This window comes from Centruroides sculpturatus, unplaced genomic scaffold (genome assembly GCF_000671375.1).
Source record: "Centruroides sculpturatus isolate CEXI.00-Female unplaced genomic scaffold, Cexi_2.0 scaffold35, whole genome shotgun sequence".
Classification (NCBI taxonomy): domain Eukaryota; kingdom Metazoa; phylum Arthropoda; class Arachnida; order Scorpiones; family Buthidae; genus Centruroides; species Centruroides sculpturatus.
This window is the reverse complement of record NW_019384311.1, coordinates 495,876-517,723: the sequence shown is the minus strand read 5'-3', so window position 1 is coordinate 517,723 and position 21,848 is coordinate 495,876. Positions and strand designations below refer to the sequence as shown.

At 25.9% G+C, this 21,848-nt stretch overlaps 1 protein-coding gene across 2 annotated transcripts in view; it reads right to left on the bottom strand.

Annotated features, from left to right (window-relative positions):
• LOC111621680 (atrial natriuretic peptide receptor 2-like) overlaps positions 1 to 21,848 on the bottom strand; it is a 141,795-nt gene that overhangs the window by 53,568 nt on the left and 66,379 nt on the right. The gene's annotated exons all lie outside the window — the stretch shown is intronic.

The following is a 21,848-nucleotide window of genomic DNA, read 5'->3' as shown; positions in this document are numbered from 1 at the left end:
ACATTTAATTAATATTAATAACATTAATGTTAGAAAAAGAGAAACAGAATACTTTAAAATATTTATAGAAACGTTAAACTCTGTAGCAGATTTGGCAATAATATGAACACATAGGAGTACAAAGGAATTTCAAATTTTATATCTCAAATGCAAGTATTCTTAGGCTAAGACGACCCTCAGAAGTACTGTAGCTCGACTCTGAATACAAAAAGCCTGAAAATTCAGTTTTTTCTATTAAAGACTTGATATAAAAGTATTGTTAATTTAATTTCTTTTGAAGAATAATAAAATAAAACAGAATTTCATTAACTCTTATAATTTTATTGGCTTTTGAAGGTAGAGTGACCGCACATTTGTGACTAACATAAGCGCATCTTATCTCTCTCAAGCAGTGGATATTCGTATTTATTTATGGTGCGCAAGGAATTCGTAATGATACACATACAATAAAACCGAAAATTTTTCCGTTTAGGCAGGTTTTCCGCTTTAGACAGGTTTTACTGTGTACACAAACGTATACGTGTCAGAAAAATTAGAGAATTTTTACATAATTTTAATTATAAAATCAAATAAAACTGAAAATTTTAGCATCTCATTTCGGAGACAATTTAAAACAATATAGGATTAACGAAACTGTGTTTAAATTACCGAGTTAAATCGAATTAAAGAAGTTTAAAGTTAAATTAAGAAGTTAACTTCTTAAATCAAATTTAAATAAGATAATATTCAAAATTAATGCACAGGTTTAATAAATTTCAATTTACATTATACATTATTAAATATATCTTTTAAATATAAATCCTTTAAAGCTTAGAATCACAACTCCAAAGTATAAATTTAATTGAAATATTTTTTGAAAATGATCACAGATGGCGTTTTAACACAGAAAACTTAAGGACTACAATAATAAAACAGTGACATTAAAAATAATTAACTAATTAAATTTTAAATTAATTAAAATTACTTTATAATCTTCTTTACATTTTATAAGAAATTATATATATATTTCCGAATTACGCAGGTTTCTGGTGTTTAATATTATGATATCTGCTATCCCTAAATTGCTTTATAAATGCTAAATTTGGACTATTATACATTTTAAACTGCCAAAAAAATAAAAATTCTATCCGATTTTTAATATCAAACTCATTTGTAAAAGTTCATTTTTATTGTATATTTTCTATTTAATCTGTAGATTTAAAATATTAAAATAATCTTTTATGCATTGTAACGTATTCGTTGAAAAAAAACTAGAAATATCCTACTTTAATAAATGATTTTTTATAATTTTTTTCTTTTCAGCTCTGTAAGGAGTTAACATCCTGTATAAAATGTAATTCTATTGTTCGATTTTCATATGCATACTTAGGAACATATTAGCGACACTTGTACAGTGTTTGAACTATATTCGATTCACTCCCAGCTCATTCTGTACAATGATGTATTTTTTATGTCTATTCTCCTTAAACTGTACACTTAATTAACTGACGTTTCCTTACATACGAAAATCAGGTACTACCTATTGTGTGTGTGTATATATATACAATAGATCATTTTCACAGCCTAATTGCTTCTCGGAAAACCGTCATTAAATGAGTTGTTATAAATCAAATTCTAATTTCCTAGAAGCTTGGGGTCATTATTGAGATTTTCTTATTGGAAATGAACTTTGATCTATATAACCACACAGACTAGCAAAAAAATTACACTAAAATAAACTTTCTTCTTTTTTTATGATAGAAAATTTTTACCAATTATAATATATAATGTTGTAAACGGTTAATTTGTGGCCATATATTGTTAAATTTAATGTTATATAGTTAAAATTCCTATTTCCATAATCGTAATCTCAGTTTATTAAAGTGAGAGATGAGCGTATGATAGCAATTGGACGATTCGTTTGATTACAGTATCTCTATATATAATGTATTTATACAATGTATATATATATAATTACCTATGTCTGTATTTATAAATTTAGTTTATTTCAAGATATACTTATTGCTAATTGTAACCTATTTAGTTATGCATGCTATCTTCAGCAGATAGCGATACAAATTTAATGCTTTTTAGAATAATTAAGTAGGATTGTAACTCAAAAACAATGCTTAGTTCTATCTGCTTTCATTTTCGAGAATTTTTATATAAGGATTTTCTCATAAAAGCCCTTTTATTACATTTTTAACACCATCTGCTGAAGACGCCATTACCAAAGAGGTTACAATTAGCCTTAAATAATTATACCAATACTAATTGTTTTAAATATATTATATTTAAAATAAGTAGTAGACTATAATTTATTAAGGCTTTAATATATAAGTTGTATATGTATATTCTAAATATACAGCTTATCATATATTAAAGCATTTCTTATAGTTATTTACTAAATTTACTGTAGAATCACTATTAGTTTAAGTATAAAATATTAAAGTCTATATCTTTTTAATTATAAGAATCACTTTAAAAATATATATTTTAAATGGTTCGTAAATAATTATATTCAAATATAACTTATTCTTTTATCATCATCATTAATATACGCAACCAGAGAAATAAATATACAGTAATTTATATATGCTACGTATATATAGATTAAACCCTACAAACTTGATATTATAATTTTAAAGTATTAGGCAATAAAAGCAATAATGATATAAAATAATTAGAAATATAAAGCTTTATATATTTAATTTAAAAATAAATATTTCCGAATGTTAAAGGAAACCACAAATATAAGTGGTTATTGCTTATATCTGTGGTTCCTTTCAACATTACAATAAAAATTATATTGAATTACTTTATTCAATGATATAATTATAGATTTTAAAAATTATTGAAGGGCCTTTGTATATCTAAAAAGGGCAAATTTATATATTTAAAAGATCAATTTTTTTTTTCAAATATATCCTGTACATGAATAATTTAGCAATCAAAATGTTTTCCTGTTATCAGATAAGTACTAAAATATTTATTCCACACCTCACATATTTTTATATTTTAAAATTTAAACCGCTATCTTTTGAATATATTTTTTAAAAAATTAGAATTTAAATTGAAAAAATTGAGAATCTTAAATTTAAATTTTGGCTCTTCAAGAACTTTTTATCTATAACGTTCCTATTTTACTTCAATATTATAATACTGACAGAATTTTTATTTTATTAAATTTGTTTAGGATTTCTTAAAGTTTACATATCATGTTTTAACCTAAAAATTTAATCATATAAAAAAAATTAATGTAGTATGTTGAATATAATTTTGTTTCTGCAAGATTTTGTCAGAGAGAGAGAGAGAGAGAGAAACATATGAGATTTAAATCAACTAAATAACCAATTAATTCATTAAAATCATGTTTATTAAATTGTTTTACTTCTATTTCATCTATTTTCATGAGAATCAATAACAACTGTGTGTATAAAACTCCAACTATTATGTAAAATGTGGAGTATTCCAAATAATAAGTGCCTGCATAAGATTGTTGATTGTGTAAAAACAAAAGAGACTATCTCTCGCTCGAGAATTGTAATTACTTCGGTGTAAAATAAATGTTTACACTTATAAAAATATCATTGCTTTATAAAATTCCCATTCGAAAAATAACAACAAATCTCAGAAGGATCAATTGCCTCTCCTGTTTTAACCCTGGGGTGCCTCTTGTTTGGAAACTTCAAAATGATCATTAGTTTGATTTATTTTATTGCAAAAGAAGTAAATTTAAAAATATATGAGTTTCAAATTATGAAATTAAACTTAATTATCGATTTCTTTAATAATATATTTAACATCTTTTAAAATATAATTAAATGCTTTATTAATAATTAACGAACAATTTCTATTATTACTCATTTATGTGATGGTAATTAGCGGAAAATCTTTAAAGAAATTTTCGAATGCATCGTTAATTTCTAATTTATGAAAGTTAGAAAATCGATCGAAAGTTTCATTGAATTGCTATCAGAATAATAAGACGTTCTTAGACTTCAGATTTGGTTAATCTTCTTTTTAGTAATTGGTTGTATCTTGTATGAGATATCCAACTCAATTCCATTCGCTGCCGCTTAATTGCGTTACAAAGTTTTTCACTCTCTCTCCATTTCCCAGAGAATTCTTTTACAATCGACAAACATTTCTTTTTTCCTTGGAATGTTTCCAACAAAATCGAAAATACAGATCTAATTCTTGTCTAAATCGTTAAGAAAATCATTTGTTTTGAACTTAGATTCTTTATAAATCAGTAATTCATTTTAAATCTTTGATTATTTGATTGTAATATAATTTATTGAATTATATATGGTTATTTTCTTCGAATACAATAATAAAAATTATTCCAAAATATAGGAACATGTAGCTTATATATAAAATATAAAAGTTAAGTGATATATTAAACTACCTATACGTAGATTAGTGTTATAACACTAATCTATATATAGTTATATATAACAATTAACTATAATATTTTGTTACTGAGATACTATACTATGCATGATCCTATATTTAACAGTATTAAATTCTAATTTAGGATTTAAATCAGTTTAATTAAGATTCATTTAATGACACAAAATTTTCATTTGTTTAAAATTTAATTATGAATTCTAACAATATACAATCGACTCTCTTATAACGTCCAGTTTTTCAGGAATGTATTTTTTTTTTAACAGAAATGAATAAAGGAAATAACCTTCAAGTAACGGACACATTTTTATGTATTTGTCAGTGGCCGTTGTTCACAGGTTTGAGTGTATACAGGAAACTTTCTACGTTGATTTCGAAAATGTAAGATTGTGTTATTGTACTAATATAATAGTATGATATTATAGGAATATCCTATAGTGTTACAGTGCTATTTTCTTTCATTACATTCAATTAAATTGTTAAACTTTCTAAAAACGCAAAATAAAGAATGTTTTTTTCTTCAAACAATATATTTATTTCAGCAATAATAAGAATACAAAAATTTAATAAAACTTGAATTAAATAGTGTAAAAAGTTTATAAATTATTCTATAAATTATGTAGAAGGAAATATCTGATAATAAATGTTACACACAATAAAGTTTATTAAAAATAAAGATCCAATTTAAACAATAACTTAGAGATTAAATTAATAAATATTGTTAAGGATCACCTATATTTAGAGAAATTAACCATAAAGTAAGAGAAATATATTAATAAATAAGTAAATTACAGCCGCTCACTAGTGATAAGGGACTTCTGAACTTAATGGAGGATAAAATTAAAAAGTAGGAAAAAAATTAATATAAAAAAAACAGGAAAGAAATATATTGGTTAGGTGCATAGGAACCAATAAACATTTCAACGTTTGTTCTCTTATATATATACCTAATATAATATAGAATGATATTTATTTAGAAATCAGTAGTGAGTACAGATGATTTTTTTTTTAACTTGTTGGCATTTAATATATTATTTTAATTGAAAAAAATGTTTATGCTTATTAATTAAATTATAAAACCATCTCTTCATATTGCAACTTCGTAATGGCATCATATTATTTATACATAAATATACATTGTGGCTGACAACTGAGGTATAATCTTGAATGTAACTGGTCCAAATGGGTTTTAACCATTCCTAAAATATATTTCGGTTAACTAATTTTACCCAGTATTTAAAAGCAACCCAATTAAACTCGTGTTTTTAAGGTTAATCACAATTACTATAATGTTCTTTTTACGATAGAACTAATTCTATTAAAGTAATTAAGTTTAGTAACAGTAAGTGCTTACAGAGAAATAAAACTAAAGAAAATTCGAAAACTAACCTAAATTTCTGATGCAATTACTTCTTCCAATTATTTCTGATTAGTTTCCAAACAAATGAATCATTAATATAGAATTAAGACATATAATTGTGTTGTATGCTAATATTTTCACAAGTCTTAAAGTAATAAATATAAATGTATCCATTAAGCTTTTCAGTAAAAATAAATTTTAAGACTGGCACAAGAAATTATAATGACTGAATAAAGGAATAAAATATTACTCAGTACAGTACATCAAATAAAAAGATTATACTAAGCTGTAATCCGTCAAATGTCTCTAAACTCTAAAGTATTCCACCGAAATCGTTTAGATAAAAATACACATCACAAAATAAGCAATTCGACTATTACTCTGTGGATCAAATCACGATAGGAAAAAAAGGCATTTGCTGCAACTCGAAGTAGGCTAAGTTAACTTGACATAAATCAAAGTTTTATTCAAGTCATGGTTTTAGTAGTGAGGCTCTTAAACGCTTTTTATGTCATTTCGTGGCTAAGCTAGTGTAAAGCACTATATACTCTGTATCATTACCATTTTTCTTCTTTTTAAGTCAGAAGAATTGATCGTTGAATTCCAATTCAGACCATGAAATTTCATAAATAAAAAACTAAAATATATAATAACTTTTAATCTGAATTTTGTAACTTATTTATAATAATATTCTGTTGTTTAAACAGCAAATTATAGTGTATATATATTTTTTAAAATACAGAAAGAAATATATTTAATATTTCTAAGCAGAGGTGAACCTCAAAGGAAAGGTCGACTCTGCTCGTGTTAATGGTTTTACAGTGTTTTTAATTAAATTTTTAATTTTATTTAGTTTTTACAAAATACTAAATACAATAATATAATAATTACAATGCTATTCATTACACGCTGTCTCTAATTTTCGGACTTAATGTGTTCTTAAACTGTTTAGAAAAGTCGAACAATAGAGTGGCATGTTATAAAGCTTACTTAGTTCTCTCGCAACCAACCCATTGTAGTAATGCCTAAGAAATCTTAGAATGCCTAAGAAATCTTAGGCATTACTACTGAATATTGTAATGCTTAAACTGGTATCAACTACTAGCATTTAGCAGTTTTATTTACTCAGCCACTGGTAGGCTATTGAATTCGTATTGTTCCGTGCCGTATATACACATTTTCAAACAACACAGTTTAATTAAAATGAAAATTGAAATACAGATGTATGTTCATACATAAAATTCCAATCTAGCAATTCTAATTAACTTAAATTTTATACACAGTTAAGCATAACTATTCAGACCTTCGTGTCCAAAATGCATATCTCTAACCAGTGGTGAACACAGGATTTAATTTTAGAGGGGATCCTAGTTGAACAGATAAAGATTTTTGGAAAATTTTCTAGTGTTTGTTTTTCCTTTTTCATTGGAGGGTATCAGGGACCTTTGGTTCCCACTGGGTGAGCCATTGTCTCTAACTAAAAGAAAGAAAAAATATATTTCAATACATTTATTTGATATTTTGTAAAGAATGAAGCGAATTTTTATAATTTCTGTGAAAAAATTCGAGTAGCAACTTTGTTTCACATACTTGACTGAGTTATTCTATTCGGATCGGCCCATTTATAATTGGTAAAATTAAGATCCGACGATTTATCAAATTGTACGTTGACAGTTCATTGAAAAAAATAAATAAATAAATTATAAACATTTCTAGAAATCTTGAAATTGAATTTAAAATCTAAAAAATCGGATTGAAAAATATCGTATTTCTAAAAATATATATTCAACTAAATTGGTCCAGCAGTTTGTCTAAAAACAAAAGTTTGTTACTGCGAAATTTTTGCATAACTTTGAAATTTAAATTCATCATAAATAATGAAATGTATTCTGTATGCATACATAAACAAAAGTAAAATATAAAGGTTATTTTAAAAAAAAAGAACTCATTTAAATTCATGTAAAAATTATAGTCTTAATTTTAAATTTATAGCAATTTAGATATATTTTTAATTTTATTTACTTCTTTATAATTAAAACTTTAAACTTCACCTTAATTTCTTTATGAAAATTAATTATTCTTTTTTGTATGTATATATAAGAAGGTTCATAAATTTTTTCTTAAAACTTTCTTGAACAACCTTCAAGAATGTATTTTTAATTTTTAAAAGGAAACCTTACAAACCTGTCAAGTTAATTATTCTTTATGATTACAATTTGTAGTAAGATCATTCATTTANTTTTATCATCGTATTCGTTGTAAAAAAAACTAGAAATATCCTACTTTAATAAATGATTTTTTATAATTTTTTTCTTTTCAGCTCTGTAAGGAGTTAACATCCTGTATAAAATGTAATTCTATTGTTCGATTTTCATATGCATACTTAGGAACATATTAGCGACACTTGTACAGTGTTTGAACTATATTCGATTCACTCCCAGCTCATTCTGTACAATGATGTATTTTTTATGTCTATTCTCCTTAAACTGTACACTTAATTAACTGACGTTTCCTTACATACGAAAATCAGGTACTACCTATTGTGTGTGTGTATATATATACAATAGATCATTTTCACAGCCTAATTGCTTCTCGGAAAACCGTCATTAAATGAGTTGTTATAAATCAAATTCTAATTTCCTAGAAGCTTGGGGTCATTATTGAGATTTTCTTATTAGAAATGAACTTTGATCTATATAACCACACAGACTAGCAAAAAAATTACACTAAAATAAACTTTCTTCTTTTTTTATGATAGAAAATTTTTACCAATTATAATATATAATGTTGTAAACGGTTAATTTGTGGCCATATATTGTTAAATTTAATGTTATATAGTTAAAATTCCTATTTCCATAATCGTAATCTCAGTTTAATTAAAGTGAGAGATGAGCGTATGATAGCAATTGGACGATTCGTTTGATTACAGTATCTCTATATATAATGTATTTATACAATGTATATATATATAATTACCTATGTCTGTATTTATAAATTTAGTTTATTTCAAGATATACTTATTGCTAATTGTAACCTATTTAGTTATGCATGCTATCTTCAGCAGATAGCGATACAAATTTAATGCTTTTTAGAATAATTAATTAGGATTGTAACTCAAAAACAATGCTTAGTTCTATCTGCTTTCATTTTCGAGAATTTTTATATAAGGATTTTCTCATAAAAGCCCTTTTATTACATTTTTAACACCATCTGCTGAAGACGCCATTACCAAAGAGGTTACAATTAGCCTTAAATAATTATACCAATACTAATTGTTTTAAATATATTATATTTAAAATAAGTAGTAGACTATAATTTATTAAGGCTTTAATATATAAGTTGTATATGTATATTCTAAATATACAGCTTATCATATATTAAAGCATTTCTTATAGTTATTTACTAAATTTACTGTAGAATCACTATTAGTTTAAGTATAAAATATTAAAGTCTATATCTTTTTAATTATAAGAATCACTTTAAAAATATATATTTTAAATGGTTCGTAAATAATTATATTCAAATATAACTTATTCTTTTATCATCATCATTAATATACGCAACCAGAGAAATAAATATACAGTAATTTATATATGCTACGTATATATAGATTAAACCCTACAAACTTGATATTATAATTTTAAAGTATTAGGCAATAAAAGCAATAATGATATAAAATAATTAGAAATATAAAGCTTTATATATTTAATTTAAAAATAAATATTTCCGAATGTTAAAGGAAACCACAAATATAAGTGGTTATTGCTTATATCTGTGGTTCCTTTCAACATTACAATAAAAATTATATTGAATTACTTTATTCAATGATATAATTATAGATTTTAAAAATTATTGAAGGGCCTTTGTATATCTAAAAAGGGCAAATTTATATATTTAAAAGATCAATTTTTTTTTTCAAATATATCCTGTACATGAATAATTTAGCAATCAAAATGTTTTCCTGTTATCAGATAAGTACTAAAATATTTATTCCACACCTCACATATTTTTATATTTTAAAATTTAAACCGCTATCTTTTGAATATATTTTTTAAAAAATTAGAATTTAAATTGAAAAAATTGAGAATCTTAAATTTAAATTTTGGCTCTTCAAGAACTTTTTATCTATAACGTTCCTATTTTACTTCAATATTATAATACTGACAGAATTTTTATTTTATTAAATTTGTTTAGGATTTCTTAAAGTTTACATATCATGTTTTAACCTAAAAATTTAATCATATAAAAAAAATTAATGTAGTATGTTGAATATAATTTTGTTTCTGCAAGATTTTGTCAGAGAGAGAGAGAGAGAGAGAAACATATGAGATTTAAATCAACTAAATAACCAATTAATTCATTAAAATCATGTTTATTAAATTGTTTTACTTCTATTTCATCTATTTTCATGAGAATTAATAACAACTGTGTGTATAAAACTCCAACTATTATGTAAAATGTGGAGTATTCCAAATAATAAGTGCCTGCATAAGATTGTTGATTGTGTAAAAACAAAAGAGACTATCCCTCGCTCGAGAATTGTAATTACTTCGGTGTAAAATAAATGTTTACACTTATAAAAATATCATTGCTTTATAAAATTCCCATTCGAAAAATAACAACAAATCTCAGAAGGATCAATTGCCTCTCCTGTTTTAACCCTGGGGTGCCTCTTGTTTGGAAACTTCAAAATGATCATTAGTTTGATTTATTTTATTGCAAAAGAAGTAAATTTAAAAATATATGAGTTTCAAATTATGAAATTAAACTTAATTATCGATTTCTTTAATAATATATTTAACATCTTTTAAAATATAATTAAATGCTTTATTAATAATTAACGAACAATTTCTATTATTACTCATTTATGTGATGGTAATTAGCGGAAAATCTTTAAAGAAATTTTCGAATGCATCGTTAATTTCTAATTTATGAAAGTTAGAAAATCGATCGAAAGTTTCATTGAATTGCTATCAGAATAATAAGACGTTCTTAGACTTCAGATTTGGTTAATCTTCTTTTTAGTAATTGGTTGTATCTTGTATGAGATATCCAACTCAATTCCATTCGCTGCCGCTTAATTGCGTTACAAAGTTTTTCACTCTCTCTCCATTTCCCAGAGAATTCTTTTACAATCGACAAACATTTCTTTTTTCCTTGGAATGTTTCCAACAAAATCGAAAATACAGATCTAATTCTTGTCTAAATCGTTAAGAAAATCATTTGTTTTGAACTTAGATTCTTTATAAATCAGTAATTCATTTTAAATCTTTGATTATTTGATTGTAATATAATTTATTGAATTATATATGGTTATTTTCTTCGAATACAATAATAAAAATTATTCCAAAATATAGGAACATGTAGCTTATATATAAAATATAAAAGTTAAGTGATATATTAAACTACCTATACGTAGATTAGTGTTATAACACTAATCTATATATAGTTATATATAACAATTAACTATAATATTTTGTTACTGAGATACTATACTATGCATGATCCTATATTTAACAGTATTAAATTCTAATTTAGGATTTAAATCAGTTTAATTAAGATTCATTTAATGACACAAAATTTTCATTTGTTTAAAATTTAATTATGAATTCTAACAATATACAATCGACTCTCTTATAACGTCCAGTTTTTCAGGAATGTATTTTTTTTTTAACAGAAATGAATAAAGGAAATAACCTTCAAGTAACGGACACATTTTTATGTATTTGTCAGTGGCCGTTGTTCACAGGTTTGAGTGTATACAGGAAACTTTCTACGTTGATTTCGAAAATGTAAGATTGTGTTATTGTACTAATATAATAGTATGATATTATAGGAATATCCTATAGTGTTACAGTGCTATTTTCTTTCATTACATTCAATTAAATTGTTAAACTTTCTAAAAACGCAAAATAAAGAATGTTTTTTTCTTCAAACAATATATTTATTTCAGCAATAATAAGAATACAAAAATTTAATAAAACTTGAATTAAATAGTGTAAAAAGTTTATAAATTATTCTATAAATTATGTAGAAGGAAATATCTGATAATAAATGTTACACACAATAAAGTTTATTAAAAATAAAGATCCAATTTAAACAATAACTTAGAGATTAAATTAATAAATATTGTTAAGGATCACCTATATTTAGAGAAATTAACCATAAAGTAAGAGAAATATATTAATAAATAAGTAAATTACAGCCGCTCACTAGTGATAAGGGACTTCTGAACTTAATGGAGGATAAAATTAAAAAGTAGGAAAAAAATTAATATAAAAAAAACAGGAAAGAAATATATTGGTTAGGTGCATAGGAACCAATAAACATTTCAACGTTTGTTCTCTTATATATATACCTAATATAATATAGAATGATATTTATTTAGAAATCAGTAGTGAGTACAGATGATTTTTTTTTTAACTTGTTGGCATTTAATATATTATTTCAATAGAAAAAAATGTTTATGCTTATTAATTAAATTATAAAACCATCTCTTCATATTGCAACTTCGTAATGGCATCATATTATTTATACATAAATATACATTGTGGCTGACAACTGAGGTATAATCTTGAATGTAACTGGTCCAAATGGGTTTTAACCATTCCTAAAATATATTTCGGTTAACTAATTTTACCCAGTGTTTAAAAGCAACCCAATTAAACTCGTGTTTTTAAGGTTAATCACAATTACTATAATGTTCTTTTTACGATAGAACTAATTCTATTAAAGTAATTAAGTTTAGTAACAGTAAGTGCTTACAGAGAAATAAAACTAAAGAAAATTCGAAAACTAACCTAAATTTCTGATGCAATTACTTCTTCCAATTATTTCTGATTAGTTTCCAAACAAATGAATCATTAATATAGAATTAAGACATATAATTGTGTTGTATGCTAATATTTTCACAAGTCTTAAAGTAATAAATATAAATGTATCCATTAAGCTTTTCAGTAAAAATAAATTTTAAGACTGGCACAAGAAATTATAATGACTGAATAAAGGAATAAAATATTACTCAGTACAGTACATCAAATAAAAAGATTATACTAAGCTGTAATCCGTCAAATGTCTCTAAACTCTAAAGTATTCCACCGAAATCGTTTAGATAAAAATACACATCACAAAATAAGCAATTCGACTATTACTCTGTGGATCAAATCACGATAGGAAAAAAAGGCATTTGCTGCAACTCGAAGTAGGCTAAGTTAACTTGACATAAATCAAAGTTTTATTCAAGTCATGGTTTTAGTAGTGAGGCTCTTAAACGCTTTTTATGTCATTTCGTGGCTAAGCTAGTGTAAAGCACTATATACTCTGTATCATTACCATTTTTCTTCTTTTTAAGTCAGAAGAATTGATCGTTGAATTCCAATTCAGACCATGAAATTTCATAAATAAAAAACTAAAATATATAATAACTTTTAATCTGAATTTTGTAACTTATTTATAATAATATTCTGTTGTTTAAACAGCAAATTATAGTGTATATATATTTTTTAAAATACAGAAAGAAATATATTTAATATTTCTAAGCAGAGGTGAACCTCAAAGGAAAGGTCGACTCTGCTCGTGTTAATGGTTTTACAGTGTTTTTAATTAAATTTTTAATTTTATTTAGTTTTTACAAAATACTAAATACAATAATATAATAATTACAATGCTATTCATTACACGCTGTCTCTAATTTTCGGACTTAATGTGTTCTTAAACTGTTTAGAAAAGTCGAACAATAGAGTGGCATGTTATAAAGCTTACTTAGTTCTCTCGCAACCAACCCATTGTAGTAATGCCTAAGAAATCTTAGAATGCCTAAGAAATCTTAGGCATTACTACTGAATATTGTAATGCTTAAACTGGTATCAACTACTAGCATTTAGCAGTTTTATTTACTCAGCCACTGGTAGGCTATTGAATTCGTATTGTTCCGTGCCGTATATACACATTTTCAAACAACACAGTTTAATTAAAATGAAAATTGAAATACAGATGTATGTTCATACATAAAATTCCAATCTAGCAATTCTAATTAACTTAAATTTTATACACAGTTAAGCATAACTATTCAGACCTTCGTGTCCAAAATGCATATCTCTAACCAGTGGTGAACACAGGATTTAATTTTAGAGGGGATCCTAGTTGAACAGATAAAGATTTTTGGAAAATTTTCTAGTGTTTGTTTTTCCTTTTTCATTGGAGGGTATCAGGGACCTTTGGTTCCCACTGGGTGAGCCATTGTCTCTAACTAAAAGAAAGAAAAAATATATTTCAATACATTTATTTGATATTTTGTAAAGAATGAAGCGAATTTTTATAATTTCTGTGAAAAAATTCGAGTAGCAACTTTGTTTCACATACTTGACTGAGTTATTCTATTCGGATCGGCCCATTTATAATTGGTAAAATTAAGATCCGACGATTTATCAAATTGTACGTTGACAGTTCATTGAAAAAAATAAATAAATAAATTATAAACATTTCTAGAAATCTTGAAATTGAATTTAAAATCTAAAAAATCGGATTGAAAAATATCGTATTTCTAAAAATATATATTCAACTAAATTGGTCCAGCAGTTTGTCTAAAAACAAAAGTTTGTTACTGCGAAATTTTTGCATAACTTTGAAATTTAAATTCATCATAAATAATGAAATGTATTCTGTATGCATACATAAACAAAAGTAAAATATAAAGGTTATTTTAAAAAAAAAGAACTCATTTAAATTCATGTAAAAATTATAGTCTTAATTTTAAATTTATAGCAATTTAGATATATTTTTAATTTTATTTACTTCTTTATAATTAAAACTTTAAACTTCACCTTAATTTCTTTATGAAAATTAATTATTCTTTTTTGTATGTATATATAAGAAGGTTCATAAATTTTTTCTTAAAACTTTCTTGAACAACCTTCAAGAATGTATTTTTAATTTTTAAAAGGAAACCTTACAAACCTGTCAAGTTAATTATTCTTTATGATTACAATTTGTAGTAAGATCATTCATTTATAATAAGATAATTAGAATTATTATAACACATAATATTTATTAATAGGGATAGAAAAATATATTGATTCTAAGTTTAAAAGATAGAGCAATTGGTAAGAATTATCTAAGGTTTTAAAAATTCGTAGAAAATTAACAAATTCGATTCTGAAAATTATGAACCGTAAGTTAATAGAAGAATTAAACAGAATTCTAACAAAGAAAATTGTTTGGTTCTATCCACTTCCATTTTCGAGAATTTTTAGAAAAAGATTCTTCCATAGAAAAAGCATTACATTTTTAACGCAATCTACAGGAGATCGGATGCATAACAAAAGAGGTAACAATAAGTAACAAACAAATATTGATTCTATTCTTGAAAAAGTGTTTTTTTTCTTTTATTTTTAAGCATACTTCAATGAATTACCTCTTGATTACTTATAAGTGATAAACGATACGTATGTATCAAGTTAAATGGCTCTTGCTTCGACATATCAAGTACTACATTAACCATTAGATAAGTGGAAACAATATTATTTGATTTGGATTCGGTTTCTATAAGTTAAACCAAGGTTATTTTATATCTAGAACTGGAGAAAACCTTGATTCAGAAGATAATTTACTTAATGTACAATTAATATACAGCCAATCGTTTTAAAATATATTACTAATTATAAATTAAAGATTGTTAATTAACTACATAAATATTTATTTCCTTAATAATGCTATAAATCAAATATTTACAGAAAATTAACTTTTATTAATTATTTCTTAATATAACGTGGTTAATATAATTTTAATACATCCAAATTAATGAAATTATAATAACTGTACAGGAATTTTCAAACATGAAGAAATCAACATTAATTCCGAAAGATAAATTTGTTTTGTTTTCAAAACAAATTTAAATACTTTAAAATAAATTTATATGAATACAAAACCGAAAGGTTAGTACTTTAATGACGTAGTAATAGTTAAAACCATTGAATGTCTGACCAATAGACTGGCCACGTGGGGTTTTCCAATTGTATTCACACCTGCAATGCCTAGCTAGAAAGCAGCTCCTCATAGAAAGTCCTCCTGGGAGATAACTCCCTTGTTAGATTGCTTGTATTGCTTTTTCTTATATAATAAATAAATGTAAATATATATACATAATATTATTAAAATAATAATAACTTAATATAAAATTACATAAAATTACATTATTTGTATAATAGACTTTCTTAAACTTATTTAAGGAAATCATGCGGTAGTTTGATGTCATTAAGGAATTAATTCAATTAAATCCGTACGACATTAATTAACTTATTAAATTAACGACTTTTACTTCTCTTGAATTTTATGTGATGATCAATAGTGTGATTGGATGACGCAACACAACACTTGGACGATCTGCCAAGAGGGGGTTCATTCCTAAATGCCTAGCCTCAAGTCATGTGAATAGCAACACAAATGTGTTTGAAGAGTGTCATGTTGTACCAAATCGTTCGGTAAATGGTTTCATTGAACGAATTAGTATCACGCAACACTCCCAAATGTTCGTGTTGCTATTCATATGACCTGAGACTAGGCACCCTGGAGGATTTTTCTGTAGTAAATTGCTCCCTATTTAGGTGAAGAAACTATTTAGGTGAAATAGGAACTCGCGTATAACTGACAGTGTTTAGGGTTTTACCACTCGGCCACTGGTTAGCCTTGTATAAAAATCAAACTATTCAAGTCATTCAATATAAAAAGTTTATTAAAATCGATTCATTTTATTTGTCTACTTTAAAAACTTTAAAGAATTTAAAATTTATACAAGAATAATTTTATAAATCACAATAATGAAATTCAAGATTTAGAATTTAGAAAACAGCCTATTGTTAAGTTATCATTATTATAGAAAGCAGCCTCTAAAGACATTTAAGAAGAAATAATAAATTTTATATTATGCTTATTATCATCTAATAGTAATATATTATAATTTTAGACGACTTTTTCTCTGTTTTTTAATTAAAAGATGCTATCTTCAAAATTATTCTTATAAGAAAAAGCAGAATTTTAAGTCATTGTCTACAGAAAAGAAATTTACAATAATCGTTTCATACTTTTTATGCATGTACCTGTGTTAATTAATAATTATATTCGAAAATGGTTTTATCACTTTATCTTCTTTTACCATACTCTGTAAGGAAATGTAGAAAATTGAAATTTTTATATTAAAAAGAACTGATAAATTTTAATATCTTACTTCTCGCTACAGAGGTGAATGTATTTCAACCTAAATATAAAAATAAATTTATTCTAAACATTTGAAATTTGTTTCGCAATGCACAGTACAATAACGAATGCTGACTACCACAAATAGAATACGTAGAAAGAAAATAGAATTATCTTAACATTTTCCAAAAATTTGATTATTTGATTACTACTATAAACAAAAATAAAATAAGAACAGTAAAATTTTGAAAACGTTTCAATTTTTCCTAAAAAAAACAACTATATTTTATATNGGAAGAAACCCATTAGAAAGACAATAACAACGACCGTTAGACTTTGAAACAAACAAAGAAAATCCAGAGCGTTAAGTTCCAAGAACCTAAATAGAAAATTATTAAAACTAGACTATAACCGTTAAAATTTAAACAAATAGCACTAAATATTGAAATTATGACCAGTAATGTAACCTCAAATAAAGAATATAAGCTAACACTCCATACAATTAAAACCCCCCGCTAAACGAACCGAATATTACCTAATTTAATAATCCATAACTCCCCCCTAATAAAATATAGCATAACCATTCCAATATAAAACCAACCGTGATCGAATCCGCTTTCCAACGATGTATCAAACAATACAATCCGACCAATATATCCAGTATAAACCTCAACGAAATAACGAGCGCTGAGTAGTACGTCTTGACCCTTCGACGACCCTTTCACTATTCCTTGCCCTTATCAGGAAAAATATGATGTACAGTACAACAGAGTTATGCCGGTCATCTATGTAACTATGTTCTGGGGAATGTTTAAATTGAAATCAAGATCCGGGTCGGGGTCTCCTGCCCCCTAAGATTTCCATATCTAGTCTCGACTTTCATCTATTTAACACCGTCCTCGAGATAAAGGAAGGACAGTCAGGGAGATACATAAAACCCAAACTGCTTCATGTAAGATTATTAAATTATTTTGCATTAAAATTAATGCCAGATACTAGTGTCTCTTGTTACGAAACATTCGAAATTGATAATGGAGTGAAAAAGAATTGTAAAAATTTTTTTGTTTTAATAACACAGTCTGGAGAAGAATAAATGGCGTATCGTGTGACATTGAGGAAAGTGTGTTGACATTCTTTCCAATGCAAATTTTGTATTATAAATTGAGGAATCCACGAACTAGTGATAAATCACATTTATTAGTATTCATTAGTATATTTTACGAAAAAAAAGGAAATAAATTTCTGTGAATTCTCGATTATTTTTCAGCAAAAATATCCAGAAATTTCTGAATATTCTTGCGAAAAGTATTTTTTATTATACTTAATTTTGCAGAATTAATTAAAAACAAAATATCAGGTACAAATATTGCACTAAAAATAATTTACATAAGAACTAAATTTTTTCTTTTACTGTTTTTGAACTAAATTTTTTCTTTTACTGTTTTTGCACTTTGGGCACTGAAACTGTCTTGCTTCAAGCAAATCGTGAGTATTACCAGGCCCATAATGGAGCGCCAGAGTGATGAAGAACGGACCAATCATATCCATAACAGACGATCCCACCCGAAAAACTCCTGTAGTTTATCGACTGGCCGGATTGAATCCAGAGTCGTAAAGAACGATACGCTAATGTTAACCTCCTCGGCCATCCGACGTTAGATAAACGAAAATCTAAACCAGATATGGAAAGCTACATATTGAACGTGCTTCATGGATATGGAAATAATCCTATTTAAGGCAGAAAAATTTTGTCTTGACATATCCATGAGAAAGTTTATGCCTATGGTTTTTTTTCCTGAAAGACCTGCTACGAGGAAGACCCATTAACTTAGAGCCTTACATTGGATGTTTTCACGTATAAGACGAAAACAGCTTCATTTCTGTCAAACAAAATGCTTTGTTCAGTCATAACAACGGCCCGGAACATTGCGTTCTACTACTTAGTGAATATATGACAAAACATCAGATACTCATATTTCTACAGCATTCTTACTCGTCGTACTTCGTCCCACAGATTTTCGTGCCTACCAAAATAAAAGATCTAGTGAAAGGCTTCAGATTTAAATCAGCAGAAAAGATAAAAAGTCCCTAGACAAAGGTGCTAACGCAGAATGGACTGCAAGATTATTTTATCAAAGGTATGCAATTATAGAGATGTGCATTTTAAAAGTGGGTGGTATTAAATATTTGTATTTTAACATAATAAAGAAGTTATATTAAAAGTTCGGCTTATTTTTGATTATGCCACGTTTGACTTTTAATTGACGATAAAGAATACTTGAATTTCAGATGTTTCCACATAACTGATGCACTAAAACATAATTTTAGTGTAACATTAAAATTTTTACACAGCAACAATTTACCATCCTTTACATTTTTCTATTAACGCCACGAATTAGGCTATTCATGTTAAAATTTTACAATTAAAATTAACACAGAAACTAAGTATAGTGTGAATCAATTGATCAAATTTTGAGAACGAACACTATTCTATAAGCCACGTAGAAGAAGTTTCTCTAATGCTACGTCTCAATAAAGTAATTACATTTGAACAATTTTATCAGTAATACAACTTTTCACTTAGATAATTGGTCAAAGAAATTCTAAATAGGAAACTGACTCATTGGCATTGTTTTAATTAAAGAGATAAACAGGAAAAAATTAATGAACCAAGCAAGAGAAAAACATTTAAAAGTATTTTCAAAAGAATCTGTTAAAATATTTCCTTCTTTTTGCATCGAATCTAAACTATTTTGCAAGAAATTAAAGATCTAAATTTTCATGTAATTAAGTAGATATTAAGTCATTCTAAGATAAGTTAGTTATATACATTTTATAATGCTTTCTTTGTATAAGTTTTTAAGTTATACGCTTAAAATAAATTTAATTTTGAAATTATTAATGATCGAAACAGAAAATAAAAATATATTCCGTTCTATCATACTTTCTTTCAGATTATTCAAATATTTTAAGATTGTCCTGAATCTTNGATGGTGAGGGACTGGGACCGACATATCCGGACGAACCACCCCTAAAAAATAAATTCCTAGGGTTTCGGTGGTGGGCTTTACCCAAACCGCTCGACCATTCGGCCGTCAATTGATAATTTTGTTATCAAGATAAACTATAACTTTATAATTCCAAGTTTCAAAGTATTATGACTTTAAAGTATGACCTATAAAGTACTTTAAAATATTTTAATACTAAAACATGAAATCAATTAAGTGTAATAAATGTTTTAACAGTCAGTCAGCATATATAAGAATTTAATAAAAATAATATAAAATATAAGACAAAAAGTGATTTATTTTTCATTGATTTCTCATTCCAATAAGAAAAATGAAAGCATTTGATAAATAACTTTTATATTAGATTCCTTTCTTCAGATACATTCTTTATCAGTAGCACCAGTAAATAGAAATATTTTTTTTTCTTATTAGGTTATAATTAATTAATTTTAAAACATTGAAAATATTTTCTAAAATAGATTGAAACTAATTGATTTTCCAATCGATCAGTGAAATTTGTACATGATTTCCGATAAACCGACAGATTCTGTTACAGAAATTACTAAAATGTAACATTACAATATCAAAAGAAAGTAGTGTTATTTTATTAGTCTCTAGCATTGGAATCTGGCACTGATATAAATATTTATTATCAAAGTATAAGATCATCTAAGATACTCATGGCTAAAATCAGAAATAATAATCACTATAACAATCCTATTTAATTTCTGTTAATGAATAATTGATTTTATTAACGTTTAACTAAAAATTTGTGAAAATATTAACTATCTTCCAATATATCTTCCAAAGGGATCTTCCAATAGGATAGTAGGAGGCAAACTGGCCCTTATTTAGGTGTTACACACGCAAACAATACCCGTAAACTCTACTCCAGTTTCCATAATTTTTTTCTTTCAATTATTTTTAATTTTTCTATCAATCATTTCTATGAAGAGAATTTTTTAAAAAAAATCAAACAACCAATATAGGACATATGAAGTCAACTCTATAAAAATTCTGAATCTATACCTATTGTTTCAAGTAATGTAATTAACGTTCTGCAAGTAACTGTAAAGTTCAAACATGATGTATCTCCAGAGGGAATTATTTTAGCGAATGGACCAACTAGAACTAGGAAAATGGAATTTTAGGTATTAGAATATAAAGGACATATTATATAATATAGAATATTAGAACAAAGGAGTCTTTTTTGCAACTATAGTTGTAGTTATTCTGCTCCCTCGCATACTAATTCTTACACACGTACGAGTAGTAATACTAAGATCTAACACACATTAGAGTATGTTTTATTTATCATATTAATATATGAATTATCTTATTAAAAATAATGTAAAATTAAAATATACTCCAAAGTGAATATGTAAGAATTAGTTCCAGAATATATATAAATAACACAAGCCTACAAAAAAAATTTTTTTTGGTGCCTAGGATTTTAGAACTGATTTTAGCTATATTTGGGTCGCTGAATCCAAATATGAAATCAGTTTTTCTCTATCAGCTCTACTTTTTTAGTATCAGGTCTGTAAAACTTGTACAGAACATTTACAACAGTGGACTACTAGGAAAAGAAAAAGTCTGAAATATGGCGTAGCGATGGTTTGGATTGAACCCAAAAATCACTTCGATGACTGTTATTTCTGCCTAGTAAATATTAGTGGAATCAATCGTAACAACCGTAGCAAGTGGACTTATCCTGATTTAGTCTCTGCATGACACCCGGTCCCTCACTCACAGGAAGTGCCAGTTCCATCATTTCACCAGCTACCAGAGCTCTGTGAGGACGAGTATCCCTCTGATCCTAATGAAGGTGACTGTGATTACGAGAGAATGTCATCAATTCCTCAATGTTTCAACCAGGATGAGTTAAATGACCTCAC